Below are 18,677 nucleotides of genomic sequence, written 5' to 3' on the forward strand. Positions count from 1 at the left end.
CAAAAGATGCATAAACATTTCATTAATCTTACCAATTCAAAGAAAACAACAATGCTTAAAAGCAATTAACAATCAACATGCGAGGAAACTCCAAAAGAGATGCTGAAACAACCAAATGATTGCCAGCTTTAGGGAATTGACTTCTTCAAACTTGAAGGTTGGGATCAACAAGCTTTTTGACATTGGCATGATGATCATCAAATTCCTTTCCTTCAATCTCATCGTTGAACGCAACCCTCTTGGATCCACTACTCACTTCTCCTTTTCTTTCATTGATATGGGTCGTGACATTGGAAATCCAAGACGGTATCTCAATGCTCTTACCAGGAAACAATGATAGCTCATTAGCCACATCCCTGACATCTTCCTTGTGGAACCAAACCTTGAGGGGTTTCACGGGTCCTTTCCCTTCCTCATTACCTGGCCCAGAGATCAAAGTATATGTACCTGAGCCTTCCTCCCTGAGTGTTGGTGACCTTATGTCAATCAATCTTTGCAGCTTGAGCTTAAAACTCTTGTATTCCTCGATGGAGTGCCCCATTGTTCCAGTATGGTATTCGCATTTGACCTTCGGGTGATCTTCTTCAAAGATTAAGCTCTTTTTGTTAATCAACTCTCGCACCAAGGCTTTCAGCGCTAAGCAAGAATGCAGGTCATGTCCCAATGCTCCTTTATGGAATTCATATGTTGCATTTGGATTGTACCATGGAAGGTATGGTGACACAGGTGTGAGAGCTCGAGGGGTCACCAAAGCATTCTGGTCATGAATGTATGCAAATGAACTTTAGGCCAATGTTTTAACAAAAATATGGATTTGGGAATGGACGGTTGCCTTTGGTCATGAATGTATGCAAATGAACTTTAGGCCATGTGCCAAATAAAAAATGAAAAAATGAAAAAATTGAGGACCAAAATCGGGGAATGACAGTTGCCCCTATTTAAGCGTCTTCAACTAGAGAATATGAAGCAGGACACTCTTCATATGATCATAGTGGGAGATAGTTAAATACTAAGAAGACCCGAATTTTGATCCTGAATCCTTATGACATGATATGATATGATATGATATCACATGATATGATATGATATGATATGATATGACATGATATGTGCTGATGCGAGATTCTCTTTTTTTGTAATTTTTATCTGCTAGGGATGTGGTGAACCCTTAACAGGAGATGCTACTAGGCAGACCAATCTGTGGGGAAGATTACAAATCCTTAATTGCAGTTTGTTATTTGCATCCTTAATTGCAAATGATGTTCAAGCCTCGTTAAAATTTATGAGAAGATTTTGAACTTCCCTAAAGATATTCCTAACATAACTTTAATCCTCCACCATCTTCCCTACCCAATTAAAAATAATCTTTTAATCCATTTCAAAAATCACATTTTTAAAATTATGTTTCATCGTTAATTCCATACTTAAAATCATAGTTATGATATTTGCTGTCACATATGAATCTTCAAACCTTTTTAAACAAGTGGCCCATTAGCTCAGTTGGTTAGAGCATCGTGCTAATAACGCGAAGGTCGTAGGTTCGAGACCTGCATGGGCCATTTAAAATATTTTTGCAAAATTTGCGATGCCTCTTGTGCCGGGGAGACCTTTAATCATATACCTCAGAGTCCTTGAGGGGTCTATGAGATGTGTCCTCGATCAACATGACGAATCTGAAAGAAAAGAGCATGCCATATACTACTTAAGCAAGAAGTTTACTGATTGTGAGATTAGGTATCTGATGCTTGAGAAAACCTGATGTGCCCTTGCTTGGGCTCCCAAATGCCTAAGGAAATACATGCTCATGCATACGACACTCTTAATCTTCAAGATGGATCCAGTCAAGTACATCTTTGAGAAGTCTACATTAACCGGTAGAGTATATCGTTGGCAAATATCTTTCACTGCAAGGTTGTGTTTTGAGTGTACCAACAATATGGCAGAGTACGAGGCTTGTATCTTCGGTATAGAAGTTGCTATTGATCTTAGGATCAATATTCTTGAAGTCTATGGAGATTCATCCTTGGTCATCAGCCAAGTCAAAGGAGATTAGGAAGCCCAATATCACAAGTTGATCCCTAATAAGGAGAATGTCCTAAAGCTCATCCTATACTTTGATGAGATTACCTTCCATCATATCCCTCGAGAAGAAAATCAGTTGGCCGATGCATTAGAAACTCTTTCATCCATGTTTAAGGTCAAATAGAAAAATGAATCACAATTTTTCCACCTTGACTACGTAGACAAGCCTGCTTATTGTTTGGCAGCCGAAGACGGAGCTGATGGCCATCCTTGGTACTACGACATCATGAGATTCTTGGAAATCCAAGAATACCCTGAGAATGCATCCATGACCAATAAGAAGTACCTTCGAAAACTATCAACCAAGTTCTTCTTAAGTGGAAGGGCATTGTATAAATGGAATTATGATTCGGTTTTGCTTATGATGTGTAAACGAACAAGAAGCAAATAAAAATTATAATGGAAACTGTCGCACCTCGAAAAATGGGGATACGACTTTAAAGCGAAGCGCGATCGCACGCTCGCAATGATGGACTGAACAGAGTCGCCACCGAACTTTATTTATTCCTAAAAAGGAAAGGGGAAATATCGATAAAACCCAAGACAAAACGACAATGATTATTGGTCGTCGCAACCAAATTAGGGTTCGGGAGTCGATTACGCAAGGGGAAGGTATTAGCACCCCTCACGTCCGTTGTACTCAACGGGAACCATTAGGTTAGTTGTGTGCGTTAGTGTTAGTTGAAATATTAGGCTTTTCGAATTATTAGGTGGGAAAGAAATGAAGGATGAGAAGAGAATGTTTTTGGATTTTTGACGAAGGACTACACCTAAGTTTTTTATTAGTGGGCCTGACAAGATTTAAAAATCCTGCTCCTACGTATCTCAAAAGATAAATCAAGGCTTACGTAGTTCTTGGTAGAAAAATGTTTGTTTGTTGGTCGATTTTAGCGAAAGCTATACTGTATTAATCGACATAAACATTGTTTTACCCAAAACAGATGAGGAGTGGACGCATACCACACATCGAACGGATTTATAAATCTACATTCGGAAAAGCGTCACTTATCTCGACTCAACAATCGTGGCCGAAACATTATTTTGTATCATCTTAAGACAATATATCTTTCATTTATGAAAAAGGTTTTTGATTAATCGCGCGGTGGCGAGAAAGAATTTGATTGGTTGGATGTATTTTGAGTGATGGCGAGAACTTGGATGAGCGAGATATCCATCTCGAATCCTAGTCTCAGGAGTGCATGGTATACACCATGTTCCATTTCCATCTTTATTGGCGAAAAGTGTTTAATAAAAATTAGGTGTTTTGAATTTGATTGAGAAAGGGTTTGAAGAAACCGCATTGAAAATTTTAAACGATGGCGAGAGCTAAGATAAGCGAGGCATCCATCTCAAATCTTAATCTCAGGAGTGCACGGTATACACCATGTTCCATTTCCATCTTTATTGAAAGAGGTTAAGATAGGAATTAAGTATTTTGGAGTTTGAAAGACGAGCACTTATGACTTGCAAGCTCTTACAGCTTGGGTCTAGTACTCGGGAATACGTCTGGACATTCAACCCAGGCAGTCTGTTTCTTTCCAATATTGCTAAGAAAATGATTCGAATATTTGCGAATGTTTTGGAGGGAAGATGAATATTTATGGCTTGCAAGTTCTTATAGCTTGAGCCCAATATTCGGGATTATATCTGGATATTCCATCCAGGACAATCTTTTTCTTCCAACTTTATTAAGAAAATGGTTTAGATATTCATAAATATTTTGGAGAGAAGACGAATATTTATGGCTTACAAGCTCTTACAGCTTGAGCCTAATATTCAGGATTATAACTGGATATTCCATCCAGGATAATCTTTTTTCTTCACGTTTTATTTAGAAAAGGGTTTGAATATTGGAGTGTTAATGGAAGAAAGGCTTGAAATTGTATTTGAAGGTGATGAGGAAATGAAATTGAATGTTGAATGTGATTATTTACATGTGTATAAGTATGGACATGGGTACTAATAACCTAACTAAATTAGTTAACACGCAAAGATCGACTAATCGAATAAAACAATATCGGAAATTCAACCCCTAACTAAATCTAAAAGGTAAGCATTTAAAAATACAAACCACTAAATAACGACTAAATCAAATTAATAAAAGTAAAATAAATAGTGGAAGTTATATATAAAAAAATAAAATAGTAAGCATAACAAATAAAAACATGAAGATTTGCTATCCCCAAGTATTGAACCCACTCCACTAAAGGCAATGAAATTGCTCTCTCTCCACTAGACCACTTATGATTAGTTATTATTTACAATAGCAACTTGGGTATATAAATAGAACTAGCTGAAGATAGTTTAGAAAACAAATTAATTAAAATGAGATGGGCTACTGTTAATGGACCACTTAACTAAATGATGGAGGAATATAAAACACAACCCTAGCCGCCTGGCTGTTGGGTTTTCAAAAGAAAAATTAATTGGTGGAGATAAACATGAATATGTTACTAATACCCATAGGCCAAAGTTAATGACCAACTGTAAGGGAAACTAAATGGTCACTTAAATGAATTTAATGGTCTGTTTAAGAAAGAGCAAATAAAAAAGAAAAAAAAGAGTGAGGACGCAAATGAAAGATCCAAAACTCAGTCGTCTTTCTCCCAATCGATTTCGCTCTCAAAATCTCTCTATCTCACACCTCTCTCAATCGCGTATCTCTTTCGCTCATCCTCAACCTTTCGCTCTCACTCCAAAAATCAAACGCTTCAGAGAGATTCAAGCAAAAACTCACCTTCGGCGGCGGTAATGACGAGCTTGCAACTGCCTCCCTTCGCTAGCTTTCAGGTTTTCGTGGTCTCCGAATTTAGGGTCTTTCTTCGTCTCTTGTCCGCCTCCTCGATTTTTCGTCCTCTCTCCGTCCTTACCTCTCACCTTTTTATCCCCAACAAATTAGGGTTTGGGGTTGTTGTATGGTAGATTGAAACAGGTATCTGCCAACTCCTTTCGGTGGACTCAGTTTGGATCGGTCTTTTTGATGCTTGGATTTGGAAAAGGTAACCTGAACCTATGCTTTTTTCTTTGAATTTTGTCTCCATTCCGTTTTGGGATTTTTGAACTTTAACTGCCTTGGCTAATTTACCTTGCTCTTACTGCAGTGAAATTTGGGGCATTCATGAGTTACTTCGGTTCTTTTCACGTGGCCTTGGTTTTGAACAGAGCTTTGGATGGCTATTAGGGAGGTTTGATGGATATCATTTAGATTGAAATTCGTCGGACAGTTGGATGTTCGGTTTCACGAGCGAGACGTTCAGCAGCATCCAATGCATTGTCGGTTTGAGTTGCATACAGTATGAGAAGCTTATGCTGATGCTGCATCTCTCCTTGGTCTGTTATAATGTAAACAGGTTTGCAATATCGGTTTGACTTACTATTTTCCTCAGTATATAATAGAATTAATTACTCAAGGCTGGTTCTTGCAGGACTGATTTTTAGAAAAGTATGGAAATGGAAGTTTTTAACATTTTCCAAGGATCATTTTCGCAGTATTTCCTTGTTGCAGGTCTCCATGTATCACTGAGTGATATCCTTGATAAAAAAAAGTAAGCCTTAGATAAGGTTCAGCAGAGTCACCATCATTTTCAACCTGAAAAGATGTTTCTGATTTAAGGGGAATGAGTCTAATCCAAGAAAGCAATCCTCTCAAGAGCCTTTCACGAAGACCAACAGGTGACAAAATCCCTTCATATCGAGTTACTGCCCTCTGAGCTGCCAGCCAAATAGGGAGTTCTTCATTTGGTACTTGGTTTACACCTATTTGCTCATCCAAAGCATTGCCATTGTGGAGCAGTGACTTTTTAAATACTGACAGTTCCTTTAGCCAAAGCCTAAATCTTTCTGTCCAACTGTGCATTTCATGTTTCTGACTGAAATTTTCATAAAGCTCGCTGATCCTGGTGGCAAGTTTTGCAAGTGGTTTTGATGTAAGAGAGAAGATTGTTTCTAGAAGCTTGGACTGATGTTGTACTACTTTTCCTTTGCCATTTGTAAGTTTTACTTGGAATGTGTGTGGAGTACTATCATTGCAAACTCGTAGTGGTATGGTTCTGCAGTATCATTGCTCTAGGCCATTTGCAACACAATGTGTTTGGACTGATTCAACACCTTCTTCCACATACTTGATTGCTTCTTGACGTAAATTGTTGTAACGTACTGTCGTAGAGTCATGAGAACTACAAGGCAGTTGAGATGCACGTTTATCTAACGGGACACCAGTTTTGGCATTCCTTGTCCAGCGTTTCAACACATAATAAGGCAGAAGGGTAAGAACATTTTTAGCTCTAAAGACTGCTAATACGTGCCGGCAAATGATTCCTGAATATTCAAACATCTGATAGCTGCAACCAGCTTTCATCTCAGAAGAATTAAAAGTGACAGTGTGAGATGTTTGGTTTTCCCCAAATTTGGCAACCCGGTAAGTGGTGATAGTTCCCGCATCATCGATTTTGGTAGCAGGATTCGCCATTGTCTCTACTAACTCGTCTTGGAATTGATGAATATCTTTCTGGTATTTGCAGCTTGCTTTTCCATAGGAGAGGGTGTTTTTTTAAAACTGGGCTAGTATGGGTAGTTTCAAAATCTGCTTTCAGTTCTCTTTCATGCCAAGTTGATACAACCTTCTCATACTGTCTAACCAACAACTGTAATGTGGTGGATGCATTGACATGTCCGTCAAAGAAAAAGTTCAAACATTCATTTCCAGCATTTAAAGATGTCTGTACAAAAAACGTGTCACGCAGGTAGACAAGGACCCAATGGTGTCGTGCATTGTAAATTGAGTGAAGCCATTGATTATCCACGACACAGTATGCATACAATAGGGAGCGCCAACAAGACTCAAACTCATCAATGGTCTCGGTGTCGTGAACACATTTCATGAACTCAGTTTCAAACGTAGGATGTGATTGACATAAATGAGGAAATTTGGGTGTATGTATTTGTATGGTTTATATATGAAATGGAAAGTTTGGAAATTGGTTCAAACAATGGTTTTTGTATTGAAGTGAAATGGTTTATGTAATAGGATCCCACATGCAATTGTGACTTGGGATTATGTAATGAATGTTCATTGAATTGTATTGAATGGAATTGGATATATTGAATGAAAGTTTGAAAGTTTGAATGAATGGTATGGTTGAATATGATTTGATTTGAATTTGGTTAAATGGTATGTAATTTTGAAATATAATGAATTTGTGATTGTAATCTGAACTTGGTTGAAGTGTTTGTAAAAATGTAATAAGAATGGTTGTAACTTGGTTTATGGAAATGGATATGGATTTTAGAAATAACTAAGACTCATCTAAATGTCAATTTAAAATCAAAAAACCAATAAAACCAATTAAAATCAAATTAATCTATAATTTGTTTAAATTACTTTGATATCAATCCTAACATTTATTTGAAAATTAAAATCAATTAGAGTTTGAATCATTAGTAAAAAAACAATTAAGATTAACTTGAAATTTGGAATTAGACGTAATTTGAAATTAAAATCAAATTAAAAATTAAAAAGTCAAATAATTAGAATCCATTTTATAATCATAAAAGCACCATGATCAAAAAAAGCCTAGACAATGACCAATGTTTTAACAAAAAATATGGATTTGGGAATGGACGGTTGCCTTTGGTCATGAATGTATGCAAATGAACTTTAGGCCACGTGCCAAATAAAAAATGAAAAAATGAAAAAATTCAGGACCAAAATCGGGGTATGACAGTTGCGCCTATTTAAGCGTCTTCAACTAGAGAATATGAAGCAGGACACTCTTCATATGATCATAGTGGGAGATGGTTAAATACTAAGAAGACCCGGATTTTGATCTTGAATCCTTATGACATGATATGATATGATATGATATGATATGACATGATATGTGCTGATGCGAGATTCTCTTTTTTTGTAATTTTTATCTGTTAGGGATGTGGTGAACCCTTAACAGGAGATGCTACTATGCGGACCAATCTGTGGGGAATGCTGATGACCCACAGACAAATGGTAAAAAAACAACTTTGTTGGGGAAAACAATCCTGCTGGAGAGTCAGACACACACCGGGGAGTACTCAAAGTGAAATTTGATAGACGATACTTAGAATACAAGAGATTTCGGTAGTAAGTTCATATATGACTTACTAAACCCGAATAAAGAAAGAAGAAATGCTACAACAGGTTCATATATGACCTAATAACACTGAAATAAAACACAACAACAGGTTCATATATGACCTGACAATGCTGGGGAATATCAAGAAGTTCTGACAGCAGGTTCAGATATGACCTAAAAAACTCAGGAAAATTCAAGAAGAGTGTATCAACAGGTTCATATATGACCTGGTAATACTGGAATGAAAGCTCAACAACAGGTTCATATATGACCTGACAACATTGAGACAACCATAGAGAAAGACTCTTCAGAACAGGTTCATATCTGACCTGACACTGGAATAAAGCTCAACAACAGGTTCATATATGACCTGAATAAAGCTCAACAACAGGTTCATATATGACCTGAATAAAGCTCAACAACAGGTTCATATATGACCTGAATAGTATTGAACAACAGGTTCATATATGATCTGATAATGGAATAAAGTTCAACAACAGGTTCATATATGACCTTGAATGGTATTGAACAACAGGTTCAACTATGACCTGATGATGGAATAAAGCTCAACAACAGGTTCATATATGACCTGAATAGTATTGAACAACAGGTTCACATATGACCTGATAATGGAATAAAGTTCAATAACAGGTTCATATATGACCTGACAATGGAATAAAGTTCAATAACAGGTTCATATATGACCTGAATAGCACTTAACAACCGGTTCATATATGACCTGATAATGGAATAAAGTTAAACAACAGGTTCATATATGACCTGAATAGCACTGAACAACAGGTTCATATATGACCTGATAATGGAATAAAGTTCAGCAACAGGTTCATATATGACCTGAATAGCACTGAACAATAGGTTCATATATGACCTGACAATGCTCAACAACAATTGGACTCTTAACCGTAAGTAATGGATTATAACCAACTTTTAACGGTTTTTGCCAACAACAAATGGACTTGAAAATGACCGCGAAAACTGGATGTTGGTTTAAGGGCACCAAATACACACTGGAATTAGAGGTCAAAGGGTATAGGATCAACAACAAGACCTGGGTCAATGCAAAATGAGCCCGAAGTACACTTCGGCTATGTATGATTTGAAATCTTTTTTATGCATGATATATGAATGATCATGATATGCAATGCTGACAATAGGCAGACTGGGAGTTTGTAAAGGCTTTTTATGGAAGCTCATGATTCCTCAACACCGAGAACTCAACCAAATATTTTGCGATAGATGTTGCCAAAGGAGAATTTTATCAAGCTTGACAGCCACAACTTAGCCAATGGGATCCTTTTGGAGGATTCATGAATCATGCTAGCATAATTTTCGGGCACTCGTCTTAAACTCAATAGTGGTTGACGTATGGCAAAATTTGTTTGAGCAGTTTGAAAGCATGAAGAAAGAGGTCCTGCCCCTCTGTGGCTCATCTTGCCCCAGTCTGTTGGGTCTTTGGAAATGTTCACCTTGGAAGTGAGTTTGGAAACAACTTGCCATGAGACTACCTCAAGATGGCTTGCCCCAAGTGTTTGAAACTTGCAATGGTCCGAACTTGACTAACCAAATGTTGGAATGGTAGACTCTTGATTGACTGTCTTTTGGATAGTTGGACTTATTGAGCTCTGAGGTGACTTGCCCCGGTCTGAGTCTTGAAACAAATTACTCTTGGCGAGATGACCCTTAGGGTGATTAGCTCGAATTAACTGATGCTCAAAGTGATTTGCCCCTGACTAGACTTCTCTCACTTTATCAAGTTCCTCAACTGTATTTGGAATTTCTTTGATGCTAAGTGTTGACTCGCAAATAAGATTGTGCATTCAAAAAATGGTAATTTTAATGCAATGTTTATGCAAAAATTTAAACTCAAAGTTTATTGATATGAATGGGTGAAATACAGTGAAAGAGTCATTGATAAGAACACAATGGTGATCAAGTTATTCACAGTATGCAAGTTGGTGCCATCAAATGATTAACAAAAATCATTTGGAGTCAAGTTAACACAACCTTGTTATAGTATGCTTTCAAAATAAACCATGTCTCAATTAGGTCTTTTAAGGGTTGTAACGTGGTCTGGTTCACGGTTTTTTGAAACAAAAGGATATAAGGCTCAAAATTTATTTTTACCCACCCCTTCTTCTTGATGATCTCCAGTTCCTATGTTCAGTTAATTCGACACACGCATTCGACTTCTAAGAGGGTTTGAAGGTGTGATGGTAAAGATGAGGGATCAAGATAGATTTCCTTGAATGGCAGTCACCTTATTTTGTTTTTGTTGAGGATTTAGTGACCTCTTTTAATTGATTTTCTTTATCCCTGGTTTTGCCTGGACCGCTTCTTTGAAGCTTTCGGTCCATCGGGATGCCCTGACTTTTGCCTAAGTCATTTTGTGGTATTTGACTTAGCGGGCTTTTTATTTTATTTTTTAAAGGTGTTGACTACCACATTATTAGTGGATAAGGATCAACCAACACTAATTTTAGCTTTTCTTAGCTTCTTCGACACTTCAACATGTGCGCGAAGGATAACATGTGGTTGAACCTAATTGGAGGGTGTACCTATGGACGATTTTTTTGAAAGATCGAATGCACAATCAAACTATCTGAACATAACTACCCTGCCCCAGGTTAAGATTAAGGGTTTTAGATCCGAAATAAACACCAACTTCTAGGCTCAAAGTGGTTGTCTAGGGATTAACTCCTTATCACTCCAGTGTTTGGGGATTTGAAACAATGCCTTACATCCTCGACAAGGTTTTACTCAAAAGCATACCACAACAATTTCAGGTGTTTCATTTTCATCATCCTCCTTCCAATCTTTGTTAACACAACGGTTTGATAAACAAAAGTGAATGAGAGGAGTATTTTTGTTTTTTAACATGAATGAAAAACGAGTGAATACGAATGGATTAATTCAAAAGATGCATAAACATTTCATTAATCTTACCAATTCAAAGAAAACAACAATGCTTAAAAGCAATTAACAATCAACATGCGAGGAAACTCCAAAAGAGATGCTGAAACAACCAAATGATTGCCAGCTTTAGGGAATTGACTTCTTCAAACTTGAAGGTTGGGATCAACAAGCTTTTTGACATTGGCATGATGATCATCAAATTCCTTTCCTTCAATCTCATCGTTGAACGCAACCCTCTTGGATCCACTACTCACTTCTCCTTTTCTTTCATTGATATGGGTCGTGACATTGGAAATCCAAGACGGTATCTCAATGCTCTTACCAGGAAACAATGATAGCTCATTAGCCACATCCCTGACATCTTCCTTGTGGAACAAAACCTTGAGGGATTTCAAGGGTCCTTTCCCTTCCTCATTACCTGGCCCAGAGATCAAAGTATATGTACCTGAGCCTTCCTCCTTGAGTGTTGGTGACCTTATGTCAATCAATCGATGGAGTGCCCCATTGTTCCAGTATGGTATTCGCATTTGACCTTCGGGTAATCTTCTTCAAAGATTAAGCTCTTTTTGTTAATCAACTCTCGCACCAAGGCTTTCAGCGCTAAGCAAGAATCCAGGTCATGTCCCAATGCTCCTTTATGGAATTCACATGTTGCATTTGGATTGTACCATGGAAGGTATGGTGACACAGGTGTGAGAGCTCGAGGGGTCACCAAAGCATTCTGGTCATGAATGTATGCAAATGAACTTTAGGCCAATGTTTTAACAAAAAATATGGATTTGGGAATGGACGGTTGCCTTTGGTCATGAATGTATGCAAATGAACTTTAGGCCATGTGCCAAATAAAAAATGAAAAAATAAAAAAATTCCGGACCAAAATCGGGGAATGACAGTTGCCCCTATTTAAGCGTCTTCAACTAGAGAATATGAAGCAGGACACTCTTCATATGATCATAGTGGGAGATGGTTAAATACTAAGAAGACCTGAATTTTGATCCTGAATCCTTATGACATGATATGATATGATATGATATCACATGATATGATATGATATGATATGATATGATATGATATGACATGATATGTGTTGATGCGAGATTCTCTTTTTTTGTAATTTTTATCTGCTAGGGATGTGGTGAACCCTTAACAGGAGATGCTACTAGGCGGACCAATCTGTGGGGAAGATTACAAATCCTTAATTGCAGTTTGTTATTTTCATCCTTAATTGCAAATGATGTTCAAGCCTCGTTAAAATTTATGAGAAGATTTTGAACTTCCCTAAAGATATTCCTAACATAACTTTAATCCTCCACCATCTTCCCTACCCAATTAAAAATCATCTTTTAATTCATTTCAAAAATCACATTTTTAAAATTGTGTTTCATCGTTAATTCCATACTTAAAATCATAGTTATGATATTTGCTGTCACATATGAATCTTCAAACCTTTTTAAACAAGTGGCCCATTAGCTCAGTTGGTTAGAGCGTCGTGCTAATAACGCGAAGGTCGCAGGTTCGAGACCTGCATGGGCCATTTAAAATATTTTTGCAAAATTTGTGATGCCTCTTGTGCCCGGGAGACCTTTAATCATATACCTCAGAGTCCTTGAGGGGTCTATGGGATGTGTCCTCGATCAACATGATGAATCTGAAAGAAAAGAGAATGCCATATACTACTTAAGCAAGAAGTTTACTGATTGTGAGATTAGGTATCTGATGCTTGAGAAAACCTGATGTGCCCTTGCTTGGGCTCCCAAATGCCTAAGGAAATACATGCTCATGCATACGACACTATTAATCTTCAAGATGGATCAAGTCAAGTACATCTTTGAGAAGTCTACTTTAACCGGTAGAGTAGACCGTTGGCAAATGGCTTTAACTAAGTATGACAACCAACATGTCACTCAAAAATCTATCAAAGGGAGTGTACTGTCAGGTTTACCTTGCACATAAACCTTTAGAGGACTATCAGTCCATGCGCTTTGAATTCCATGATGAGGACATTATGTTGATAAGGGATGGCAATATCCCCGACCTTGAAGAAGGACCAGAACCTGGGTCACGGTGGAAACTTGTGTTTGATGGAGCTTTTAACGCTCATGGCAATGACATTGGGGCAGTCATCACCTTCCCGATTGGTTTTCATTTATCTTTCACTGCAAGGTTGTGTTTTGAGTGTACCAACAATATGACAGAGTACGAGGCTTGTATCTTCGGTATAGAAGTTACTATTGAGCTTAGGATCAATATTCTTGAAGTCTATGGAGATTCATCCTTGGTCATCAGTCAAGTCAAAGGAGATTAGGAAGCCCGATATCACAAGTTGATCCTTAATAAGGAGAATGTCCTAAAGCTCATCCTATACTTTGATGAGATTACCTTCCATCATATCCCTCGAGAAGAAAATCAGTTGGCCGACGCATTAGAAACTCTTTCATCCATGTTTAAGGTCAAATAGAAAAATGAATCACAATTTTTCCACCTTGACTACGTAGACGAGTCTGCTTATTGTTTGGTAGCCCAAGACGGAGCTGATGGCCATCCTTGGTACTACGACATCATGAGATTCTTGGAAATCCAAGAATACCCTGAGAATGCATCCATGACCAATAAGAAGTACCTTCGTGAAATTCTGGTATCAGATATAAGATGTCGAAGGTGATGTTACGACACTAATATCTGTTAATACACAATGGAAATATAAACAGGATTGTAAAGCAAATCACACAAGCAATTGTTAACCCAGTTCGGTGCAACTCACCTACGTCTGGGGGCTACCAAGCCAGGAAGGAAATTCACTATAATAGAATTAGTTCAAAGACTATCCGTACACTTGAACAAGTTATAGTCTTTCTCACCTAATCTCTACCCGTGCAACTTCTACCTAAGCACTCTTAGATATGAGAACCCACTCACTTCCCTTACAATCACACATCCGTGATTTTAAACAACAATCTTTGTGAAAAGAAAATACTTTTCAATTACAAAACTCTTAATTTTACTTCACAGTTTCAATCAAGAAGACACACTCTTGATCTTGCTTCACAGCTTTGATCAAGAAGACAAATCAGTCCAATTCAATCATCAATGGATGACTTGAATGACCTACAGACACAAACCCTAGCTCTCTCTCTAAATTTCGCTCAGTCTTGGTTGTGTATTCAAACAGGTTTTCTAAGCCCCTTTTTATAGAACCAATCTGCTGGACTTGGATATCTTGAAAACCCTAAATATATTTTCCAATCAAATCTTTTTATAACAGCTGTATAGATCTCTTTGGAAAATAATTAAATCTGGTTGAAATCCCTGATTGAATGCGCCAGCTAGCCATGTCTTCAATCAACCAATGATTGCCATTAATTGTGCAATCACAAAACACCAGACATTCATACTGAATGTTCTGTGTACAGGATGTCATGACATCGGGTCTGACATCTGGAAAAATCCTGCATAATCCAATTTCCTTTTAAAGTAGGTACAGCCATATCAGATACCATGACATTGTGTATGTCATCTGAAACAATCCTGTATGAACATGTCTTCCAGTTAAGCTCCAACAGGTACAACCAATATCAGAAGCCTTGTTATTTTATGTGGCATTCTGAAACAATCCTGCTTTCATATGTTCTTTAACTCCAGTAGGTACATAGGATATCTTATGTTAAGACATCACACAAGACATCTTGTGAACACTCTTTGTTTTACCAAAATTGCTGCCAACCCTTAGAATCAACAAACTCCCCCTTTGGCAAATTTTGGCTAAAACATATATCTGTCCTTTTTGTTCACAAGGCAAACTATCAACAGTTTAAACCACATAACAGTAGTTTAATCAACAGTAGAAGCAAAACAATTACTAGTTATGGCTACTAGTAATACACACATTCACAAGGGTACTTCTCCTCCCCCTAAATCTGTGCAACAATCAATAGAATTACTAGTTATGGATGCAACTAGTAAGACACACAAATGCACAATGCACCAGGGTACTTCTTCTCCCCCTAAATCTGTGCATGCATCAAATATAACGGCTACTGTAGCTCCAACACCTGTACCAGCCAGAATGTCATACTGACATCTGCTTCAACATCAGCACCTGTGCACCTCTTTTAGTAATATCTGTACTTCAGCCACATCCAACTTCCATATCAAGCACTTCTCCCCCTTTTTAGTCAAAATTGACCAAAGGCGACCAATCAGACAAAATAAATGTCTATTAGCCTAGCAGAGAAAGTTATAACTGATGTTATAACATTAAGCATGTTAAAACAGAATATTCAGGAAGTACACAACATCATTAAACACAACTGTGATAGCTGGAATAATGAACAAATCCAAGGAACTCATTAAGAGCCCTAAATATTACATAACAAGCATCAAGAGGACTGCCACAAAATACAAAAACAAATAACTCCATATTGCAGCAGCAGCAGAACATCTCCCAGAACATCAGACCCACCAGCTTCACCGTCTTCATTCTTTAACAAACAAGAGGAGGAACTATCAATCAGAGAAAGAAGTATCATCTTCGCCTTCTTCTTCATCTTCAGAGCCATCAGAGCTTTTAGAGTTGGTACAGGACTGTGCTTTTTCCTCTGAGTTCTTACCAGCTTTTTCTATCTCCTCCTTTTCCAGGCTATAAATAAGAGCTTCCAAAGCTTCTTTTCTTGCTTTGGCCACATTTATACCATTCTCCAATTCCCTACAGGTTTCTCTTAGTTGGTCAATTAGGTTCCCTTGAGATGCAGGTTCCCTTCTTGCAAATGTCATGAACACATCATTGACATGACTACCCTCAAAAAGCTTATAGTGAATTGATAGAGGGGTCTTCCTCCTGCTTGGAATATCACTAGCACTTAGAATTCCTGGTTGTTGACTCATGATGATGCCACAGATGATGGAAAGGAATGCAATGGGCAACTTTACAGCGTTGGTGGAGGCATGTCTGATGGTTTGATCAAACATAAACTTTCCAAAGTCATAATTCATCTTAGTTCCAATGGCATGAATGATCCTCCCAAGAGCAATGGAGATGGTAGATATGTGATTAGTAGGTACCCAATTTGCTGAACCAATCTTGTGTAAGATGGCATACTTGACAGTTAGTTTACTAGCTAAAAGGTGTTTCCTACTAGGCCATTCCTTAACCTGCCCAGCTTTGATCATACTACAGATCTCATTATCTGTGGTCTCTAGATCTACCCCTCCATTTGTTCCTCTCCCTAGGAATCTGTTGATGATGGTTGGTGAAAGTTTTACACACTTACCCCTAACAACCACTTTGCAGACCTCATAACTTTCCTCAGGAATGTTTACAATGAATTCTTTGACTAGCCCCTCATAGCATTGAGGCAGAGCAGTCACAGTTTTCATAAGACCAGCTGCCTTGATTAACTCCATAACTTCCTTCACTTCAACAGTTTCTTTCCCCAATTCTCTTTCAACTGCAACCCTTCTATGAGTGACAAACCTCCATTTGTCTAGGTGCTCAGCAGCAATTCTGTTGGAAGACTTCTTTATAACCTTTATTTTGTCAAAGGAGATGTCTGGGACATCGTCTTCGACATTATCATCAGATTCATAACTCTCACTTTCTTTCTTCTTCCTGACCTCTACTTTACTCCAAGCTTTGGAGGGACCTATACCAGCAACCCTTTTCTCTTTCCTATTTGTTCTTATCTCAACTATACTCTTCCTTTTTCTTAGTCTTTTTGCTACACTTGTTTTCACAAGATTGACCAACGTGTCATCTTCTTCCTCAGACCTTTCTTCCTCAATGTCCTGAGCAATATTAGGGGACATGATAGGTAAGTTTTTTCTAAGAGAACATAGTCCCTCAGCAGCTACTTCCTTCTCTATTTTAGATTAGTCATCATCTTTTTCAGCTTGGGTTTCCTCCTCAGGAGAGGGGTCCCTTCTGGACAGTGGGGTAAAAATGTCCTTGACTCCATGCTCTTCATTCAGTATCTTAGTAACTAGGTTTCTTATGATGCAATCAGTAGAGTGCATGTCCTTTTTATCAGGAGATTTTTTTGGAGTGCTACCTTGCTTAGCTTCGGCCATGGAAGGGGAGCCTGAAACGTCACCTGGTATCATGCGCAGAGGGGTTACGTCCATCAGATCTTCATCTAAAATTTCCATGGAGGAAGTTCTTATATGAAAGGATTTTGAGCTAGATGTTGATGGATGTTGAGACATGTTGTTGAACTTCTGAGAAGAGTTTCTTTGCCCTAGTAGAGGTTCTCTGAGTAGAATGATGAAGATAGAAAAAATTGTATTCAGGCAGGGCGTGCTAATGAAATGGATGCTATTTCCAATACTAGGAGATGATTCATTATTAATGTGGCTTTTTCTTTTCATTGGGCAAACAATATTTTTCTTGCCTTTTCCACTCCACATTAATTGCCATATTTTTTCAAGAAGCCAAGCCCCTAATTTTCCCTTTTCATCTTTCAGTTGGACATCATACAAATCCTTTGCAATCCTGTTGGTTAGTTGTATTTCATGCTGTAGATCTATGATTTTGTTTTCCACATATTTTCTACATGAGTGATGAAAGCAAATAATGTACTTGGTCCAACTGTGCTGAATATGATCTTTGGACATAGATGTGCCATACAGGTTGTCATAATACAATGTCATAGCATCGATTGTGACATTGTAGACAATTATCAGTAATTTCATCCACCCTGGTTGGGCATTGTTGCTTTCAACTGATATTTCATTTATCTCAATAGTCCCTTGTGTCTCTGTTCCAGCTTCAGACTTCATACCACCAGTCATATGTTCAGGTGTTTGGGCCATCATGACCTTTTCTTCCTTGAGGTTAGGTCTTAGCATCCTTATCTGACACTTTTCCTTTCCCTTGATGATTCTTCTTGCAACTGTACTCATCTTAGAGGGGTTGTCCATTTGAGAGCTCCACATGTAGCAGTTGTTGTTGGTCCTGATTCCTTTCATAATTACTTCACTGTCTTTGTTCACAATCAGACATTCAGTTTTAGTGAAGATGATATTCAGACCTTGATCCCCTAGCTGACTGATGCTTATTAAATTTGAAGTCAAGCCCTTGACCAGTAGAATATTGTCAAGTTTATGAGCTCCAGGACACTCAAGCTTGCCTATCCCCTTTATTTCACCTTTAGCTCCATCACCAAAGGTTATATAGCTTAAGTCATGAGGGTAAAGATCAGTTATCAAGTCTGAGTTCTCAGTCATGTGTCTAGAGCATCCACTATCAAAATACCACTCTTCTTTGTGAGCCATTAGACTTGTAACATTAGTCTTAGGAACCCATTGCTTCTTGTTGATAGGCATGTAATGTGTGGGTCTGGGTTGATAGTGAGTCTGTTGATGAACATGGCTAGGATAACCATACAGCTTATAACAGGAAGACCTAGAGTGTCTAGATTTCCCACAGTATTGACATCTCCATCTTTGGTGTTTGCCATCCTGCTGTTTTCTCTTCTGATGATGTTGATGAAAGGGGGTAGGGTAACCATACAGCTTATAGCAGAAGGGCCTTGAGTGTCCAAATTTCCCACAATAATGACA

The 18,677-nt window shown here is 38.0% G+C and overlaps 2 non-coding genes and 1 pseudogene across 2 annotated transcripts; 2 read left to right on the forward strand and 1 right to left on the reverse strand.

Moving 5' to 3' along the window:
* The first annotated feature begins 1,485 nt into the window (after nt 1-1,485).
* Nucleotides 1,486-1,559, forward strand: TRNAI-AAU (transfer RNA isoleucine (anticodon AAU)). The gene has a single exon. It is a non-coding gene; the product is annotated as a tRNA-Ile (tRNA).
* A 4,580-nt stretch (nt 1,560-6,139) lies between these two features.
* On the reverse strand, nt 6,140-6,962 carry LOC127131904 (protein FAR1-RELATED SEQUENCE 9-like; annotated as a pseudogene).
* Nucleotides 6,963-12,583: 5,621 nt separating this feature from the next.
* TRNAI-AAU (transfer RNA isoleucine (anticodon AAU)) lies at nt 12,584-12,657 on the forward strand. Its single transcript has one exon. It is a non-coding gene; the product is annotated as a tRNA-Ile (tRNA).
* Nucleotides 12,658-18,677: the final 6,020 nt, after the last annotated feature.

Source organism: Lathyrus oleraceus, chromosome 3, assembly GCF_024323335.1.
Source record: "Lathyrus oleraceus cultivar Zhongwan6 chromosome 3, CAAS_Psat_ZW6_1.0, whole genome shotgun sequence".
NCBI classification, from domain to species: domain Eukaryota; kingdom Viridiplantae; phylum Streptophyta; class Magnoliopsida; order Fabales; family Fabaceae; genus Lathyrus; species Lathyrus oleraceus.